This window comes from Podarcis cretensis, assembly GCF_951804945.1.
Source record: "Podarcis cretensis genome assembly, chromosome: 1".
Classification (NCBI taxonomy): Eukaryota; Metazoa; Chordata; class Lepidosauria; order Squamata; family Lacertidae; genus Podarcis; species Podarcis cretensis.
In genome coordinates, this window is record NC_137170.1 from 65,323,188 (window position 1) to 65,342,999 (window position 19,812).

Genomic DNA, 19,812 nt, shown 5'->3' on the forward strand with positions numbered 1-19,812 from the left:
TCTTCTCCGAAAGAGCCAGCAAATTGAATTACTTGATCGGTGAAGTAAGATGGGGTAGGGGTTGGGGGAAGAGAAACATGTCCTCAAGGGTAGACAACAGAACGTACCCCTTATGGAGAAAAAGAGCTGATGATATCAACAAGGACATTACAAGGAAAGAAGGCCCTGTCTTCTGCCTCATCAGTTAACCTCTGTTACAAAGCCATGCAGAGCAACTGATTGAACAGGATCACACAAACAGGTGTAAAAGCCAGCAGGGATGCCAGAACTGGTACATTGTATCTGGATTGGGGCCCCTGCATCTCTCCTCCCTCCCCCAACAAGAATCGCTGCTTGTGTACATATATTAACTTAGCCTAGCTTACCTCACAGGGCTGTTGCAAATATTAAAAGGGGGTGGGAGTAAAACATACACAGCCGTAAGCTCCTGGGTGGAAAAGGAAGATAGAAATGTATGTCACAGAGCACATTGTTAAACTATGGGGTGCGCAATGATGGCTACCATATTGGATGGCTTTAAAAGATTAGACAAATTTGTGGTGGATAAGGCTGCCTGTGGCTACTAGCCAAAGCATTTATGTTCTGTCTCCTTGTTGGCTACCACAGAAGGAAACCACCCTGGGTGGGGTTCAAGGCAACCTATGGAGACTTGTCTACTTTCCATCTCCTACCACAGCTTGTCTCCTGGATGTTCATAGATAGCAGTAAGCATCTTAGACTGTGAGACAGGCTGGCCACCCAGAAATACACACCTTGCTGCTCTGAGGTACTTGGTGGAAAGTTCTGACCCCTAAACTCTCAGGTCCTGGTGAAACTCCAGAAACCCACTCCTTCCTTGTATCCTTTTTTCGGAAAGGATAATTTTCTGCATTTCTTTCTTTCCGCTTCTCTCTGCCTCCTCTCAGGGTTGGCCCACACATGAGGCAAGGTGAAATGACCATCCCAGGTGGCAGGATCCACAGGGGTAGCAGATCCCAATGTAGATCTTTCCACCACACTCATTCCTGATATAGACCTTCACTCACCCCTTTTTTCCTGGCAGGGAGCGGGGGCACTATTTTGTGGTTCACCTCAAGTGTCAAAATTCCTTGGACCGGCCCTGCCTTTTCCATTTCCCAACTTTCATGACATTTTGCAGAGCCATTGCATTCAAGTTTCCCACAATTTGTATAGGTTTCTATTGCAGCTAGCTAGATCCCTAGCATCACTTTCCACTCCTTCTACAGGAATAGTAAATTTCCCCACCTCTACCTCTGTCACATCAACAAGTGTCTGCTGTTGATCCCGCCAAAGTGAGTTGTGAAGCCCATGCTCAACTTTCCTCAAATGAACTCTCCTACAGTTATTGCAAAAATTATATGAAACAATAGAAAGGATATGATATCATGTTCTTTGTTACATTTCTCAGAAGCATTATTTCCACATATATAAAGAATTAAGACTTGGGGCATGTGGTGGAGCTGTCACACAACACACCAAGCACACAAACAGCACATCTCCATTTTTCAGCATCGTTTCAGAATCATGTGAATTTACCTTTGCCCTCTGGCAAATAAAACATGTGAAAAACCAGCGTTGCTATGTTCTGGATTTCAAAAGAGAAAGATTCAGACTTCTGACAGGCTTTGAAAGATGGAAGTGTGCTATTTCATCTACTATGAAAATTGGCTTTCAGCTACAGAAAGTATGGCATTATGTAAAATGATAGATTGCATACATTTGATACAAGCAAACATCAAGGACATCTTGTCGTCAATGTTTATCACTTTTGCAGCAGTCTTAGTTTTGAGACACGATTCAGTACCTGCTAAAGACTAACAAATATTTACATGAACAATAAAAGGGTGCTTCATAGGTACGTTTAATGTGACGAGTGTTGAAGTGGGATGTGTATCACAAACGATTACATAATTTGAAACCTGTGCTGTATGACAACTCCAGATTCTGTTGTACTTCTTCAAGATGGCTACTGCATGGAAGGCAGTTGAAAAGGTTGGAATGCCTGTTCTTACAAACCATTTGAAAACACACCATGGTGGGCCACAAGTAATCTATGGGTTTAATGGAATGATTGCTGTAGCATGCATTACTTTACCATTTCAATTCCACGTATTTTCTCAGCAGTGCTGTGATGTAGGTTTTGCTGGGAAACAATAATTTGTCCAATAGACTTCAAGGCTGAGTTGGAATTTGCACCTCATTTTCCCATGCCGTACAGTACTCTGACAATAGTCAATCCTGCCCTGTTAAGAATTACATTGACTTGGAATCTATTTTCCCAGGAACTCTGCATCTGAAATGCTGCCACTCGTGGAAGGAAGCCAGAAATTCCTTCTTTCTGTGCACCCCTTTCTGTCCTCTGAAAATTTGCTCTAGAGGATGGGAAATCTTCCACAACACTGCAAGAGGTGGCCGGGGGGGGGGGGGAGTACAGAGAAAAATAGGAAATGGGAGAAAATCACCTCCCCCTCTTCTGCTGGTGGTAGCTCCTGCTAGATCAGAACTCCTTGAAGGAGCTCATTCATAGATGAGCAAATCAGGATCCAAGCCACAGTGTGCTGTCCTTCTGAGAACCCATATTGTGAGTTCTACAGTTCGGAAAAGGAATGCACTGTTTAATAGCCACCCCACTGCCTGTGGAGCATTTTTAAGATGAAGGGACGGAACCAACAGGTTTATTTCTATAACTAAGAGTGTCATGGTGATTGAACACGCTATTTTTGTAGGTCAGGTCATTGCACAAACTACCTTGCCGGCTTATTAGTGTAAACCAGAGGAACTGGCAGACTGCTGCACACCTCAGCACAGGATGGTGCCCAGTTCAATCTCAGAGGTTGTATTTATGCAGCGGAAAGATATAGAACTCATTAACTTGTTTCCCCTGTGCAAGGTACTCTTTTCCCCTGGAAAGAAATATTGCACATTGACAGAACTATATTGTGAAGTGCTTCTTATATGCTGCGCCCTTCCCCCTGCAACACCCTCAATGCTCTTATGAATGAAGATAGTGCTTTTGTGGTTTGCTGATATAAACAGGATAGCAAAAAAACCAACAAGTCAACAGCTATTTTAATGGTTTTATCCTGGGAAGATGTAAGCTTTTAGAATCTCACACCATTTACAAGTAGAGCATCCTGGCAAAAATGGACCACTTGGCACTCTTTCTCCAAGGAACTTAATTCAAGCTGGTACTGAGTGTAATTGGGATAGGATGAGCGTTCGCAGCTAGGCAGGAGAAAGAACAGCAACAGTCAGAATTCATGGTTCATTAAAACGCCGTTGTTTACCATTCTCTCCGTGGCTGTCATAATCAATCACTCTTCTTAACAGTTATTTGCTAATAAATGCTTCTGCTTTTCATGCTTCAATATACACAGCACGCAGGAGCCATTTGTCACTAACATTCAACAAAAGAGCCCCTGCTGTCAGGTCACACAGCATCAGCAAGACATTTTATATTTCAAACGGGAAAGTGAAGAAATTTTAGTGTATGGGACCAAAGATTCAGCAAAGCCCAATGGCTTTCATTTCCCCCCAAATAGTATATTTTAAGACAGCTGTGGTGATTTGCAGTGTTATTAGCATTGGATAAATGCTCGTCTTCACCGGCACTGGGTAGGGCCCAAGATTGGGGGGGTCCAGTGTGTGTTGCATGTGTGTGATGTCATACATGTGATATGCATACATGTGACATCATGTATGTCACACATGTCTCCCAACGCCATGCAGGATGGACTGACATGTTCTAGCAGAAGGCTGTTTTGGCCTGCACTGTGTCACAGACCCTCCAAGGGTTCCTATTTTCCAGGGATGTCCCTGATTTAGAGAAGTTGTCCCCATTTCTGATTTGATCCAGGCATGTCCTGCTTTTCCTTAAGATGTCCTTATTTTCATTGGAGAAATGTTGGAAGGTATGGAGTTATCCGACCCCCGAGTCGTTGGAAGGCAATCCTGTATGGGAAAGTTTTTTAAATGTTTAATGCATGGGTATGCAAACTAAGGCCCAGAGGCCGGATCTGGCCCAATCGCCTTCTAAATCTGGCCTGAGGACGGTCCAGGAATCAGCATGTTTTTACATGAATAGAATGTGTCCTTTGATTTAAAATGCATCTCTGGGTTATTTGTGGGGCATAGGAATTCATTCATTATTATTTTTTCCTCCAAAATATAGTCCAGCCCCCCACAAGGTCCGATCGGCCCCCTGCTGAAAAAGTTTGCTGACCCCTGGTTTAATGTTTTATTATGTTATATATATATATATATATATATATATATATATATATATATATATATGTTGGAAGCTGCCCAGAGTGCTGGGGCAAACCAATAAGATGTGTGGGGTATAAATATTAAAATTATCGTTATGGAATGGGACGTCCCTATTTTCATTGGAGAAATGTTGGAGGGTATGGTATCAGGAGATACTGTGATTAGATCTGTGCCTTTATTTATTTGACGTAGGCTGGACCCAGCTAAGAAAATATTTTCCCAGGGAGGTTCATGAGGTATGGTAGAAAAGGTGTTCATGTGGGACATGCATGGTACTGAATATGAGATCACACATGTTATCTTCTTGACATTCCTAATATTTTTCAGAAACTGGTGTCTCACATTTTATTCACGTTTCATTCTTGTTTTGCCTCCCTATACAATACAGAATGGCTGGAACATGCCTTTCATTGAAAAACACCATGGAGCCCACTTGCATCCTGCCCGTGCAACTGCAGTGGGAGTCAGCCATCTGTTGCATACAGCCATGATATTATTTGATTGTATATTGTATTATATAATTTAGTTAACCAAACTGTGTCTCTGCTTAGTAGAGAAGCTTTCTTGAAAAGTGGGGTCTGTATTTACTGTGCAAATAAGTAAATTTGAACTAAATTACATAGAAATCATATGAAATACGGCATGGTCCTTTTGACGTGCAAGAGTTTTTGCAAAAATGGATTTTGGGTCTTTGTGAATCACTTGGGTTAGATGAGAGCTCGTGACCATTTTTTTCTGAGAAACCCATTTGGGGGCGGTTTTTGTCTTTCTTGCTATTCCAGCAATGAACAATATGAAGGAGAGTGTGATTACATAAATTCCATTTTTGTGTGAGAGAGAATTGTGCAATATGGGGCAAGATAACACACAAAGAGACACTACAATACACACACTTCTAAATACAAGGAATTTAGCACATAGGGGAGGCTTACTTCATAGCCACACCTTTAAAATACGTTAATATTGTCTTTCATGGTTCAGTACATCTGTTTGTTATTTCCACAATTTATCCTGCTTTCAGCGTCCATCTGATGAATTAGCTCATCTGAGGTGCCTGAACTAAAAATAGACACTACATCTGTTGAAGTGAAAAGCTTGAATGACTGGCTGTAAAAATCACTACCCAGAAATTCGCAAAGCTGATCAGGCTTTTTCCTCTGTTATGAACATGACAGAGAGCAGGGGAAAGAGAGGGAGAGAAATACATAGAAACCTTCTTTCTGAATTAATAGACTTCTGTTTTTCTTATGCTGGTCGGTCAGAAGATGCTGCAGAAACAAATCACATCAAGAACCTGAAGAACAATTGTTGCAGAATGAATGAAAAGACCACAAAGGGAAAAGACCTCCATAATGTTTCTGTAGAGTCACAGTAAGAAATCTTATTAAGAAATGCTTTTAGCAAACTTTGGTCCCCTGCTGTTGTTGGACTACAATTCCCATCATCCCTAGCCAGCAGGACCTCACCTTTTGCTTTAGGAAGTAGTAAGCTCCTTCTATATTTATGAAATTTCACACTTCCTGCCCCCACATACACACATACGCATGTGCACATACACACCAACTGGCCTCTTGCACCTTGTTAAATACTTCCAGTGCAGTATTCCCATCCTTAGCTTGCTTAGATGCTTTCCCTCACAGAATCTGGCCTACAAGCATCCTGTTGCTGACAGCTTTAAGTTCTGAGAAGTTGGAATGTTTCTGAATAATCTAAGATGCCAATTGTATCCAGGAGTTTGACTATGATTTCTTTAGGCTGCCGTCCTATCCTCACTTACCTGGGAGTAAGCCACCTGCCTGAATTCAATGGGACTTGCACCTGAGTAAGGTTGCTTTGTTAGTATTATTAATATTCACATCCAAACTGGTCATGTAGAAAAAGAAATGCAAATTAACTGATGAAACATAAAGAAGCAGAACATTAACTCTGGAAATTAATTCTCAAAGATTCATTTCTAGAAATTAATTCTCAAAAATGAACTTTCACACATTAATCTTAGGCAATCGCATAGATAAACAAGGTGTCTGAAGTAGTGCAACATAAGGCACAGTGACTCATGGAAGAATAAAGAAATGAAATGGTCCAAATTTTCTCATCCACACCATGGACTGTGCCAGTCCTGAATGTATTGGATTTGTGACCATTATGCTCATTTGCCTTCAGTAGCAGTGAAGCTCTGCTGGATGAAGTACAATTGCCTCTGGTCTATTTTGGAGAAACTCTGCAACGTATTTAAGTTTTTTCCTCCTCCTCCAGATGACAGGGACAAGCCTAACTGCCTGATATGTGATGCTAATAACATTGTACCATAGATAAGAAACAATCTCTTAATAACTCACCTCACAGAAGATGCTGTCAGTGAATGCCATGCTATGGGTTGCTCTACACATATTTTAGGAGTCCCTCCCATCTTTTTTTTTTTTTTATAATAATTTTTATTACATTTTCCACAAAAAGAACAAAAAAGCATGTTTTCACAGACATTACAAAAGAAAAATTTTCACAAACATTATACAAAAAGGAAAAAAAAAACAACATAGACAAAAAATAAAACAAAAAAAGAAAAAAGAAAAAGGAAATTTTAACATAAAAATAAACTCACTTTCCAATTATACTCTTCAAAACCTTATTTTCCTTACTTCCACCCGCCTCCCGATCTTGTATTCTATGTAATAATTAGTTCAGCAAGCTCAATTTTGTTCATTTTGATTCTTAGTCCCTCCCTTTGTACTCTTAATTAACTCAGTCACTAGAACCCCTTCCTTTCTTTTTCAATGTCCTCAACATTCAAAGATTTTACAGTGTTTTTGTAAATAGGCTTTAAACTTCTTCCAGTCCTCTTCCACCTGCTCTTCTCCTTGATCTCGAATTCTGCCGGTCATTTCAGCCAGTTCCATATAGTCTATTACTTGCATCTGCCATTCTTCCAGAGTGGGTAGATCTTGTGTCTTCCAATACTTTGCGATGAGTATTCTTGCTGCTGCTGTAGCGTACATAAAGAAAGTTCTGTCCTTCTTTGACACCAATTGGCCGACCATGCCCAGAAGAAAGGCCTCTGGTTTCTTCAAGAAAGTATACTTAAATACCTTTTTCAGTTCATTATATATCATCTCCCAGAAAGCCTTAATCCTTGGGCACGTCCACCAAAGGTGAAAGAATGTCCCTTCAGTATCTTTACATTTCCCACATTTATTATCGGGCAGATGGTAGATTTTTGCAAGTTTGACTGGGGTCATGTACCACCTATATATCATTTTCATAATATTCTCTCTTAAGGCATTACATGCCGTAAATTTCATACCGGTGGTCCACAACTGTTCCCAGTCAACAAACATAATGTTATGACCAACGTCTTGTGCCCATTTTATCATAGCAGATTTTACCGTTTCATCCTCAGTATTCCACTTCAACAGCAGGTTATACATTCTCGACAATATCTTAGCATTGGGTTCTAACAATTCTATTTCCAGCTTTGATTTTTCCACCTGGAAACCAATTTTCCTGTCCGAGTGATAGGCCTCTCTTATTTGGAAATAATGTAACCAGTCTCGCACCTTATCCTTAAGTTTCTCATAACTTTGCAATTTCACTTTATCTCCCTCCTGCTCCAGAATTTCCCAATATTTTGGCCAGTTAGATTCCATATTAAGCTTTTTTAAGGCCTTTGCTTCCATAGGTGAAAGCCACCTAGGGGTTTTATTTTCCAATAAATCTTTGTATTTCATCCAGACATTAAACAATGCTTTCCTGACAATATGGTTTTTAAATGTCTTGTACACTTTAGCCTTACCGTACCACAAGTATGCATGCCACCCAAAAACGTTATCATATCCTTCCAAATCCAAAATATCCGTGTTTTCAAGAAGTAGCCAATCCTTCAACCAGCAAAAAGCTGCTGCTTCATAATATAACTTAAAGTCCGGCAGGGCAAACCCCCCTCTTTCCTTTGCATCAGTAAGAATTTTGTATTTTATTCTGGGCTTTTTGCCCTGCCAGACAAATCTAGAAATTTCTTTTTGCCACTTCTCAAAACAGTCCATTTTGTCAATGATTTGTAGCGTCTGAAACAAAAACAACATTCTTGGCAATACATTCATTTTGATAACAGCAATTCTACCCAGTAAGGAAAGTTTCAAATTTGTCCAAATTTCAAGATCTTTTTTCACTTCTGACCAACACTTCTCATAATTATCTTTAAATAAATTTACATTCTTCGAAGTCAAGTTCACCCCTAGATATTTCACTTTTTTCACCAATATTAAACCTGTTTCTTCCTGAAACCTTTCCTTCTCTACTACTGTCAAATTTTTCTCTAAAACCATAGTTTTTGATTTATTCAATTTAAAACCTGCCACCCGACCAAATTCTTGTATTATTTCCAGTGCTCTTTTAGAACTAGGGATTGGCTCCTGTAGCGTCAGTACTAGGTCATCTGCATAGGCTTTAAGTTTATAGTGTTTAACTCCGACCTGTATACCCTGAATCTGTTGGTCCCTTCTAATCATGTTCAGCAAGACCTCCAGGACTGAAATAAAAAGCAAAGGGGAAATTGGGCAGCCTTGTCGTGTCCCTTTCTCTATCTTAACTTCTTCCGTAACTGCATTATTCACTATTAATTTCGCCTTCTGTTCTGAGTAAATCGCGCCTATACCGTTTCCAAACCTTTCTCCAACCCCCATCCCTTGCAAATTTTTCCTCATAAAGCTCCAAGAAATATTGTCAAAGGCTTTCTCCGCATCAATAAATATTAAAACAGCTTTTGTATTTATATTAACTTGTAGCTTTTCTAAAATGTCAATTAAGTTTCTCGTGTTATTTGACAATTGTCTGCCTGGGAGAAAGCCAGCTTGGTCTTTGTGAATCATTGTTGCTAAAACTTTTTTCAATCTTCTAGCTAAAATATCAGCAAAAATTTTATAATCCACATTAAGTAGGGATATGGGGCGGTAGTTCTTTAGTTGTGTCTTTTCTGTCTCATTTTTCGGTATAAGCGTGATGTAAGCTTCTTTCCACGACTCCGGCGCTCTTTTCCCTTCCATAATTTCATTGCCAACCTCCATTAGAGGTTGAATTAAGTAATCTTTCATGTCTTTGTAGTATTTGGAGGTTAGCCCATCCGGGCCTGGAGACTTGCCTAGTTGCAGGTTCTTAATGGCACCTTCAACCTCCTGTTCAGAAATTTTGTCATTCAGTATTAATTTATTCTCTTGAGAAATTTTTTGTAATCCATTTGTTTCCAAAAATTTCTCGATTTTGATCTCATTCTGTGGCCCTTGTGAATACAGTTGTTTAAAGTATCTCTGGAAGCAGTCTTGAATCTCCCGCGGGTTTTGTATATTTCGTCCATTTACTTCAAGATTGGTAACAGTATTTAATTTCTGTCTTTTCTTCAGCTGCCAAGCTAGCAGCTTTCCACACTTATTGGCCGATTCGAAGGTTTTTTGTCTCATTTGTTTAATTTTCCATTCTATATCCTGGTTAACCATTTTCAAATATTGTGCCTGATGTAATTTAATTTCTCGTAGAATGTCCTGTGACTTAGGTTTAGTCCTTAATCTCTTCTCGCCTTCTCTAATTTTCTCTAAAATCTTTTCTTTCTTCTCCTCTTGAAGTTTCCTCTTTATAGCATTTTGCTGGATCAAAAACCCCCTCATTACAGCTTTACTTGCATCCCAGATTACTCTTTTCTCCACGGTAGTCTTCAAATTTATCTCAAAGTAGTCTTTTAGTGTTTTTTGGGCCTTTTTCACAATTTCAGAGTCTCTAAACAAGGTGTCATTCATTCTCCATCTAAAGGAACCAGTGGGTGTTAGTTTCATATCCATCTTCACTGGGTTATGGTCGGAGCAGATTTTGGGGCAGATTTCCACCTTTCGAATCTTGGGTGCCATCCCTCTTGTAATCCAAATTTGGTCTATTCTAGTCCAGGTCAAATTGGCTTCAGAGAAGAAGGTCCCCTCTCTACCTAGGGGATTTTTAGTTCTCCAAATATCAATCAAGTCCATATTGTCTGTCAATTCAAAAAAGGTCTTTGGTAGTCTTCCATCTTTTGTGACTACTTGTCTTTCAGATTTATCCATATATGTCGAGACAACGCCATTCATATCTCCCATCAAAATGATATTTCGATCTATAAAGTCCATTAACATCTCATGCAGTTTCTTATAAAACTCTGATTTCCCCTCATTAGGTGCATAGACTCAAATTATTACTAATTTCTCTCCTTGGAATTGTATTTCAATTGCCACAAATCGTCCATGTTCATCTTTAAGGAGAAACTTTGGTGATAATTTCTCTTTTGCGTATATCACAACTCCTCTTTTTTTTACTTTGTCTGATGAAATAAAGTCTTGGCCTAACTTTTTATTTATCAATAATTTCCTTTGGAGTCTTGTTATATGTGTTTCTTGTAGGCAAATTAGGTCCAATTGTTCCTTTTTCAAAATATGAAAAATCCTCTTCCTTTTGCTGGGGGAGTTCAAACCTCGAACATTCCAAGTTAACATCTGCAGAGACATGTTGTTGTTATTCTGATGTTCCACCAGTTGCTCCTAGAAGTTGCTCTTGGTTTGTCGGCGGTATCTCTTTCCGTTGGTCCAGTCCCAAGGGAGTTCTTCCTAAGTCAGGTGGACCCAGTCCTAGTATTTCCGAGTCTTTTGTTCTGGCCTCTCTTTGTAATTCTTCTCCAAAATTTCTCAGAAAACTCTCTTTATCTTCCTCTGATCTTATCTTAATTTTCTTTCCTTTAAATGTAAACGAGAGGCCTTGTGGGAATTCCCACCTGAACAAAATTCCGTTTCTTTTTAGCAGGTCCCTCCCATCTTTTTTGCTCTGCTTGTTTGATTATCAGTGACTTGCTACCTTGAAAACTGGATTCAGCATAATGCAATTCCACATATTTATTTAATATTTTTTCTTTCGATCCTTTGCATCCCCCTTTCCCCCTGAAGTGGTAGAAAGCACTGTTGATTATTGTGCTTATCAATGTGCTAGGCTCAGCTCCTCAGACACGATTCAATTTCTTTACTTGTTTTGAGGCATAAGTACGGTATATGTAGGAATCCGTGAGCTGCATGAAAAGCAAAACCCACTCAGCCTCCAGTTAAAGAATGCAGCCTTCAGAACTCACAAGAGCCCTCACTAGAAACAGCAATATTTACAAGTTGTTGCCCTTGGCTGGACCTTATACTCAGAGGCACTGAGGAGCCCCTTACTGTCTGTGTTGTTTTTCTTTTTAAAAAAATTTCAGTGTGGCTGTTTGCAGAACTTCAAATGCTTCAAGCCTGCTTAATCTTTCAACGACAAGCTCACCATGTTTTTGAGAATCGACATGGTACAGCCGTAGCTGGCGTCTTCCACCTCTAACTTATCTTTGTGCAGCTGTGGATTGCTTTTCTAAACCTCATAATCTTGTTCTTGTTTTCATTCTTGGTCTATTTCCCATGCACTATAAGTCCTCTGCCAGCAGCGTGTGTGGAATTCTCCTCAAAGCAAACAACTGCATTATAAACCCCACTCTTCTGTATATCTCTACTTGGGGCTAATATTGATATCAAAGTAATCAAGCCTTGGGGGGGGGGGAATCTATTTTCCCACAAGAATGTTACAAATAATTCAGTGACTCAATCAACATGACAGATGGATTTACAAATAGCTTGAAAATGAATATCTAAGCCCAACTGTATTCTCTGCCTTGGTGAGAGGAATGAAGATAAGCTCAAGGAGTCTAGCTTGTACAAGAACAACCAAGGTCTAACATCCTTCTGGGATACTGTAGCCTGAAAGCCAATGAAATGAATATCGGTTATCTACAGAAGGCAGATATTGGGGCTTTGGACGCTTTCAAAAATAGTACAAAATGCTTGGGGTTGTACATTGCTAAGTGTGAATCCCAAATTACAAGGTAAATGAAGGTGATCCATGGAAGGTTCTTACATTTTCAAGTTGGACTGTGCCATTAATATGGCATCTTGAGTTGAACCAGGGACTTCTTAAGATTCTGTGTGATTCTGTGGTCTTGGCTATTCTCCCCAACCCCAACCCCCCAAACCCAACCCCCATAGCTGCTGCCTCCCACCCTGCAAGGATTAAAACCTAGATGACTAGGATATGTTAAGGTCTTGGTATGGGGGTAAGGGATGAGAGGTGGCGGGATACCATTCATGTTGATCCAAAACCTAAATGATATGGGACTAATCTGCACTCATGAGCTATAACATTTTAAATGAGTTATAAAAATGTCACATCAGAGGGCACTGTAGAGAAGAAGAGGAGGAGGAGGAGGAGGAGGAGGAGGAGGAGGAGTCTGGACTTGATATCTCGCCTTTCACTCCCCTTAAGGAGTCTCAAAGCGGCTAACAATCTCCTTTCCCTTCTTCCCCCACAAGAAACACTCTGTGAGGTGAGAGAGGCTGAGAGACTTCAGAGAAGTGTGACTAGCCCAAGGTCACCCAGCAGCTGCATGTGGAGGATTGGGGAAGCAAACCCGGTTCACCAGATTACGAGTCCACCGCTCTTAACCACTACACCTCCCGATCTGACTCCAAAGGGAAATTGCATTGGGAACTAATTTTTTTATAGCTTTTTCTAATAGTGTTTTCCAAATCAGTGTAGATCCAGCCATGAGTGGGAATTAGATGAGAACTTCACCTCAGAAATACCAGTTACCATTGCCTCAGAAATACCAGTTGCCTCATAAATAACAGTTGTCATCTATTGATCAATGACATCCGGGTAGACCATTGTTGCTATTACTGCCCAGACGACTGGCAAAGAATGCTGCCAGTATTTTAATGCCAAAGAAATTGGCATTTCTTTAAACACTTAACATGGTCTTTACCAGGCTTAAGGATAGCAGAAACATGAGTACCATACATTGAACTTAACAAGGGTCATAATTCCAAAGTCTCTTTATAAGCCCCGGGAAGTATAGGGACCAATCAATCAAAATAAGCTTGATTCAATTCAGCAGGAAAACTCCTGGAGCTTTCCCAGCCTTTGTATTATCAATAGCATCCTATTTTTTTCTACCTCTAATGGCGTTGTGAGAATTTCCTTCTGTTGCATATCTCGCTGTAGGAGAACCAACTGTGAGGTGGGGCGAGGGAATAAATTCTCAACCCCTGGGATTCTTACCTTTCCTGTATAATTTAGAATAGTACTTTGAAACTCTAAATGTATTTCTTTCGGGTTCTATATACCATACTGTGCTCACTATTAATCAGCGGATTAAAATTCTGAGTTCTTTTTTACACAGTCTCGCTCCACTTTCCCATTGCTCTGAGGCACACATGCCAATGCAGATTCCGCTCAAATAGAATGTAGATTATTCAGTTCATATTTAGCACCTTGCAACATTCAGTGTAGAGCTCCAAGGAAATGGATGCCGCAGACTGACTTTAATGTTTTCTCCAAATTTTCCTCCTGCAACATTCTTATGAAAAACATATGCTATAATCCTACCTTGTATGTAAGCCTTGTATGCTTCCATTTCAGTTGCCCAAGATGTGTCCTCCTTGTTTTAAAAATATCCCCAAAGTTGTGTTATAAGTTTTCAACATTCAAAAGTGTAAAGAAAATTAATTACCATAAGCCAAAGGCTTCCACCTCATTAGACAGCTGCATAGCAAGAGAGACTGGTGCATGATCTGAAAGAGCAATTGTCTCAATTTGACGTGTTGTAACGGACAGTAATAAAATAGATTAAAGCCACACATAATCTGATCAAAAACAATTTTGATGTACTAATGGAAAAATATATAAACACACTCTCTACAATGTAATATTCTCCAAGCATCAGCCAATCCACATTCAGATATTTATGCCTTCAATGCTGACCTCATTGAAGAATGAGTTTTATAAGGGGGAGTATTCCAGGTTTAATTTAATGTCTCTCACATGCCCCTTCCTCTCTGGGTCCATCCCACTGCTGCAATCATCAAGGGAAAATAATATTTTCTTCCACAGTCTCTATGAGTTTCTGCATGCAAGATGAATTTCACATGGAATTAACTCAAATTGAAGGAGTTATGCAAATCTGAACAATGAAAGTGGCTTCTTTGTAAGAAATTTAATCTTGTGTGAAGCAGCCTTCAATTATTTCTCTAACTGCACACTTTTCAGGCTGTAAACCTACACCCACATACTTGGGAGTAAGCTTCATTGAACTTAGTTTATTTGTTTGCAGTTTACTTGGGATTTACTTCTGAGTAGCAATTCATAGGGTTGCATTTTAAAAGACCTTGAGTGTGAAGCACCATCCATTCAGACTGGAATTATTCCAGTTATCATATTCAGCCTTTGGATTTTATTATACATTAGTCAATAAAATTAAAGAGCCAGCTCTTATCGGGTGACATTTTCATGTGCAAATCTATCTACAGATGGGTCTAATCACATCTCAACCTTCTCTCTGTGGAAATGATGTGCTCTTGCTCGTTAAGTCTGATCCATTCACAGGCCCTGTTTCTAACATCTCAGTTAATTTTGTGGCTGTTACTTGGTGACCTCTGCCTAATATTTTTTCATTCTCTTCAGAACAGTGCTGCAAGGCAGAACATCATTTTCTCACCACACAAGAGTGTTGTTTGTTTGTTATATAGAGCATGCAGCTAACATCTAAGCTTTGCAGTAATATTTTAAAATGGCAGTTCCTATCCACAGACATATAGTCACAGTCAAGGAAAGCCTGTTCTGTTTTGCCATCTGAGGCAAAACAGGAATGTGTTACCCACTGCCATGCCATGTTCCACTACCACCGTGGCTGCTGCTGGAAAGCCCCCCTGTTGCTGAACTTGGCAAGGGCTGGAGCGCTCCACAAGTGTTGCCACTCACCTTCTCTGCCCCAGGGTGGGGAAGACAAGTGGCAATGCCACACACTGGAATTGAATTGATTGAAATACTTTATTGTCACTTTTACAACTTGTATACAGTGAGATTACACGAGCACCCCCCACTCAGCTCTCTTAGTCTTAATTCCTCTCGTTTACTGATGCACACCCACCAAAACCGAAAGTCAGCTGCCCTGTTGTTATCTTTTCATTCAGCAGCATAACAGCCCACGGATAGAAGCTGTTCTTTACCCTATTGGTGCAACTAATCATGCTTCTATATCTTCTGCTCGAGGGCAGGCGATCAAGAAAGTGCCGGCCAGTGTGTGAATCATCCCTAAGAATTTTGCTCACTCTCCTGAGCCAACGTTCTTCCACGATGTCATCCAGCGGATTCACGGGACAGCCCATAATATCTTGTGCTGTATTCACCACCCTCTGTAGCCACTTCTTATCAGTTGATGTCAAACCAGCGTACCACACCGTGATGCAGTATAAAAGTATGACTGCCTCTAAATGGTGAAATCAGGCGGGGGGGGTATTGATCTGGCAGAAGCAGAAGCAGTGGGGCTGTACTGTGGTTATTAATATTGTGCATTTGGAAGCAAGAGGATGCATACAAATGGACTCTTCCTAAAAAAAACCTGTCCAGTCCAAAAATATAGTTCAAAAGCTTTACTAACAGAACTTGCTCCAAAACAGGCTTACAACAATCATGTTACATCCAGATAGTTGCATAAAATCATGTGCTGATCCTAGCATCGGCTGGGCATCTTAGAAATGTTAATTTCTTCTAAGCAGAGCTGAGAACATAGCATTGCCTCTCCTGCAAACGGACTGCGTTAGCCTGGAGGTTGCTTACTCCTGGAGAGAGTCATTAGCACCCCACACTCTTCAGGTGGCTTGAGACAACAAAGACTAACTCACAAAAAAGGGATATCCACAAATTAACATATGCATAGGGCTGAAATTCCATCTCTTTCATGTGACCTGAGTTAAACAGCTCATGTCAGAGTAGCAGAGATACAGTCTCAGTTAATTGTTTGATTGTTAGGCACTCTGCTGCTCTTGCCTAGATTCAATTCAATTTTACATTGCTGTGTCTTCAGCAGTCTACATACAGAGTTATTTTCCAATGAAACTATACTTAACAGGCAGGTGGGGCACCGCCTCTTGCAATTCTGCTGCCTGAGACAGGTACTTCAGTTCACTTCATTGGTGGGCCAGCCCTGGTCACAGTGTGGGAGCCATTTGGGCAGCCATCTTCTCTGCCAGGTCTTTTCAGCGGTGGGCACCACTTCTAGAATCTTCTCACTAGGGAGGCATGCTTGGTGCTGTCTTTATCTATTTGGTGGAGATGAATCAGCGTATAGGGAGGAGGTTCAAAAAGTCTCGACATGGTGCCTAGAGAACAACTTGCACCTAAATATCAGTAAGACAAAGGGGATGGTATTGGACTTTCGGAGGAAGAGAGGGGAACTAGCCCTGTTGTATATCAGGGAGGGCTGTGTGGAGAGAGTCTCTTCCTTCAAATTCCTGGGAGTTTACCTTAGTGAAGACCTCACTTGGAAAATCAATACAACCCAGGTGGTTAGAAAGGCCCAACAAAGACTCAATTTCCTTAGGGTCTTGCGTGAGAACAATGTCAAACAAAAATTGATCTTCTCTTTCTACTGGTCCACAATAGAAAGTGTCCTTCCATACTGCATTACAGTGTGGTATGCTGGATTGACAGCCACGGACAGGAAGTCCCTACAGAGGGTGGTGAATACAGCACATGACATCATGGGCTGTCCCCTGAGTTTGCTAGATGACATCGCAGGAGACCACTGCCTCAGGAGAGCGAGGAAAATTCTCAGGGACGACTCACACCCCAGCCAGCACCTCTTTAATCCCCTACCTTCGGGCAGGAGATACAGAACTATAGTCAGCCGCACCAACAGGTTAAAGAACAGTTTTTATCTGTGAGCTGCTGAATGGAAAAAAAATAGTGGTGAAATTGACTTCCAACAAGCACACAGAGTGCGAACAAGACTGAGTGTATGTGGGGGGGGGGTCATTTAATTTCACTGCACACAGGTGGTGTAGTGACAATAAAGGTTTATTATTATTATTATTATTATTATTATTATTATTATTATTTTAGGCACCAGGTTATGACTCTTCTTTTTACCCTGGCTTTTGGTCCGTAATTTGAAGGGTGGCGTTGTGGTCTCTTTTAGTGTGGTAGAATCAGTAAGTCCCAATCCGTTTCCTTTGTTTTGCTGTGTTTTAACAATTTTACAACTCAGAGAAGGCATTATCCTCACTAATCATCCCATTCGTGGGACAGAAGCACAGAAAGTTGACAGTACCTCTTACTGCAACATTCAGCCAGTTAGGAATTTGAATGGAGAATGGTGATAATTCAACAGCAATATTTGAAATTCTGGTCAATCTGTTGTGTATTAACAAGTGTACTAACATGGGAATAGCATATAAAGAAAAGCAACCTGGAAAATCCTGCCCTCACAAAAATGGCATCCTGCCCTCACAAAAAATTGTTAATATGTGTCCCAACTATATGATGCTGCTGCTAAAATCAATTTATGCATCATCATGTGTCATGACATAGAAGAAACTCTTTTATTTATATTAACAGAGACTCTCCCATTTATTCCCACTGAATCTTACAACTGTAGAAACAAATAATATGCATTCAAACATTTCCCTAGCGCTTCATTACTGTTTCTCCCAAACCACTGCAGAATACATCAATTGGGTACCAGTCTGCCTTTAATTTTTAAAAGGATTCAGGCCCTGCATTTATGAATGAATAAATCCCACTGAAATCTATGGAACATAATCATGAGTAAATGCATTTAGGGTAGCAACTGGGATGTCAAAGAGCAGATTATCTCTGTTAGAGGCTTACTGACTGCTTGGGCTTCTTACACATCAGGTTATAGAAAAGGCAGCTGTACTGAGAATGCCTTTTTGAATTAAACAAGTGATGTCCTACAAGAGAATGTGGTGTGTGTGCATGTGCGTTTGTGCATGCGTGTGTGCATGGGGTTTCTGTCCACTTACTGCTTCTCTATCTACTGTTTCTCAGCTTGGTGCCTTAGATGGCGCGGCTCATGCCAGCTGTCTGTCAGCTCAGTCCACACCTTGAGAGTTCACCCTTTTCAGACAGGGGGCTGCTCACAGTGGAAAGATTTCCCTGACTGAAGATGACATCTATTTGTGCATGTTCTCCCTCCCCACTCCTTTCTTTTATGTGACACGTACAGCCCATTGTTTTTACACTTTTGCCATATTTGGGGCCAGGAAGAGGCTCTGCCTCTTGTCACCTCTCCTCCCCAGCTTCCTCTTCTGCCTCTGATTCTGGACACAGGCTCTTCCTGCCCACAAAACCCTGTTGCTTCTTCAGCTTCTGGCACCTTCTCCTCTCAGTCTGCCTCGTCTCTTTCCTCTGACCATTCATTGTCATCCCACCAATCTATTGGCTCTGAACCTTCTTCCCTTGGAGGTTCCCTTGGGGTTTTCCCAGCTGGTCCTCCCACCCCTCCTTTGCATCCAGCCATCCTGCCTGAGGTTGAGTGGGCAGGACAGTGTAGACAGTGTAGACCAGGCATCCCCAACCTGCGGCCCTCCAGATGTTTTGGCCTACAACTCCCATGGTCCCTAGCTAACAGGACCAGTGGTCAAGGATGGTGGGAATTGTAGTCCAAAACATCTGGAGGGCCGAAGCTTGGGGATGCCTGGTGTAGATCTTACTATAGTACAGTGGTACCTTGTGTTGCATAACCTCCAGGTTACAAAATCCAGGTTACGGCCGTGGCAAACCTGAAAGTGTATACTTCCAGGTTTCACAGCTGGCGCATGCGCAGAAGCTCTCTGCGCGCCATGCGTGTGCGCAGAAGCAGTGCCTCTAGCTGCTGATTTTTTGGGGTGCGCACGGCACCCTGAAATGAATTAAATGCATAACCAGAGGTACCACTGTATACTCAGTTGCCATATTTGGGGCCAGGAATGATTTTTTTCCTGCAGACAAATTGACTGGTCTGCAGGTTTCTGCCTACCTCATATCAAACGTCACAACTTTGGGGATTAAGGCACAGGGTTGTATCCTTAGCTGATCGGGTACCCTGGTAAAGGACTCTAGGAAGGACTGTCTCTGTTCAGGAGCCCACACAGGGGCCAAGGGGCCACTGCACTCTTCCCAGTGGCAGCCTTGGTGGGTTTGTAGCACCTGATACAAGTCAAGGGGACACTCCTAGTCAGGGTTGATCGACACCTACTTATCAACCAACAGTCAGGGTGCTTGATACTGGTTATATACAAAATGCTTGGCCACAGCCTTCTTCCATCTGTAATCAATAAAGGTTGTGGCATATTTCAACTCAACACCAATGTCCTGTGTCTTATTCCATGCTAGGACTCTGCACTGAGCAGCAGGCACCATGTACCTGGGTATGCAATGAAACTAACATTCTCTTTTTATACACTTTACATTGGAAAGAAGAAGTAGAACTCAATACATTTTTCAACTCCTGGCAACTGACCAATCAAGTTCAAAAGAATCCATTTATCAACTTTCTGGATAGGTTTACAAGTAGGAAACTCCTGGAAATTCCTTGAAGTCGTTGTAACTAAGTTCCCTTTGTCATCATTACTTGCTTTTAATTTGAGCCATTCTACTATAACTTTCTTGCTAGGGAGTATATCATTA

At 41.0% G+C, this 19,812-nt stretch overlaps 1 long non-coding RNA gene across 1 annotated transcript in view; it reads right to left on the minus strand.

Moving 5' to 3' along the window:
• Positions 1–365: 365 nt before the first annotated feature.
• LOC307215991 overlaps positions 366–19,812 on the minus strand; it is a 204,744-nt gene continuing 185,297 nt past the window's right edge. The window contains exon 5 of the long non-coding RNA XR_013838852.1: positions 366–427. This is a non-coding gene — a long non-coding RNA (uncharacterized lncRNA). The remainder of the gene's footprint in view (positions 428–19,812) is intronic.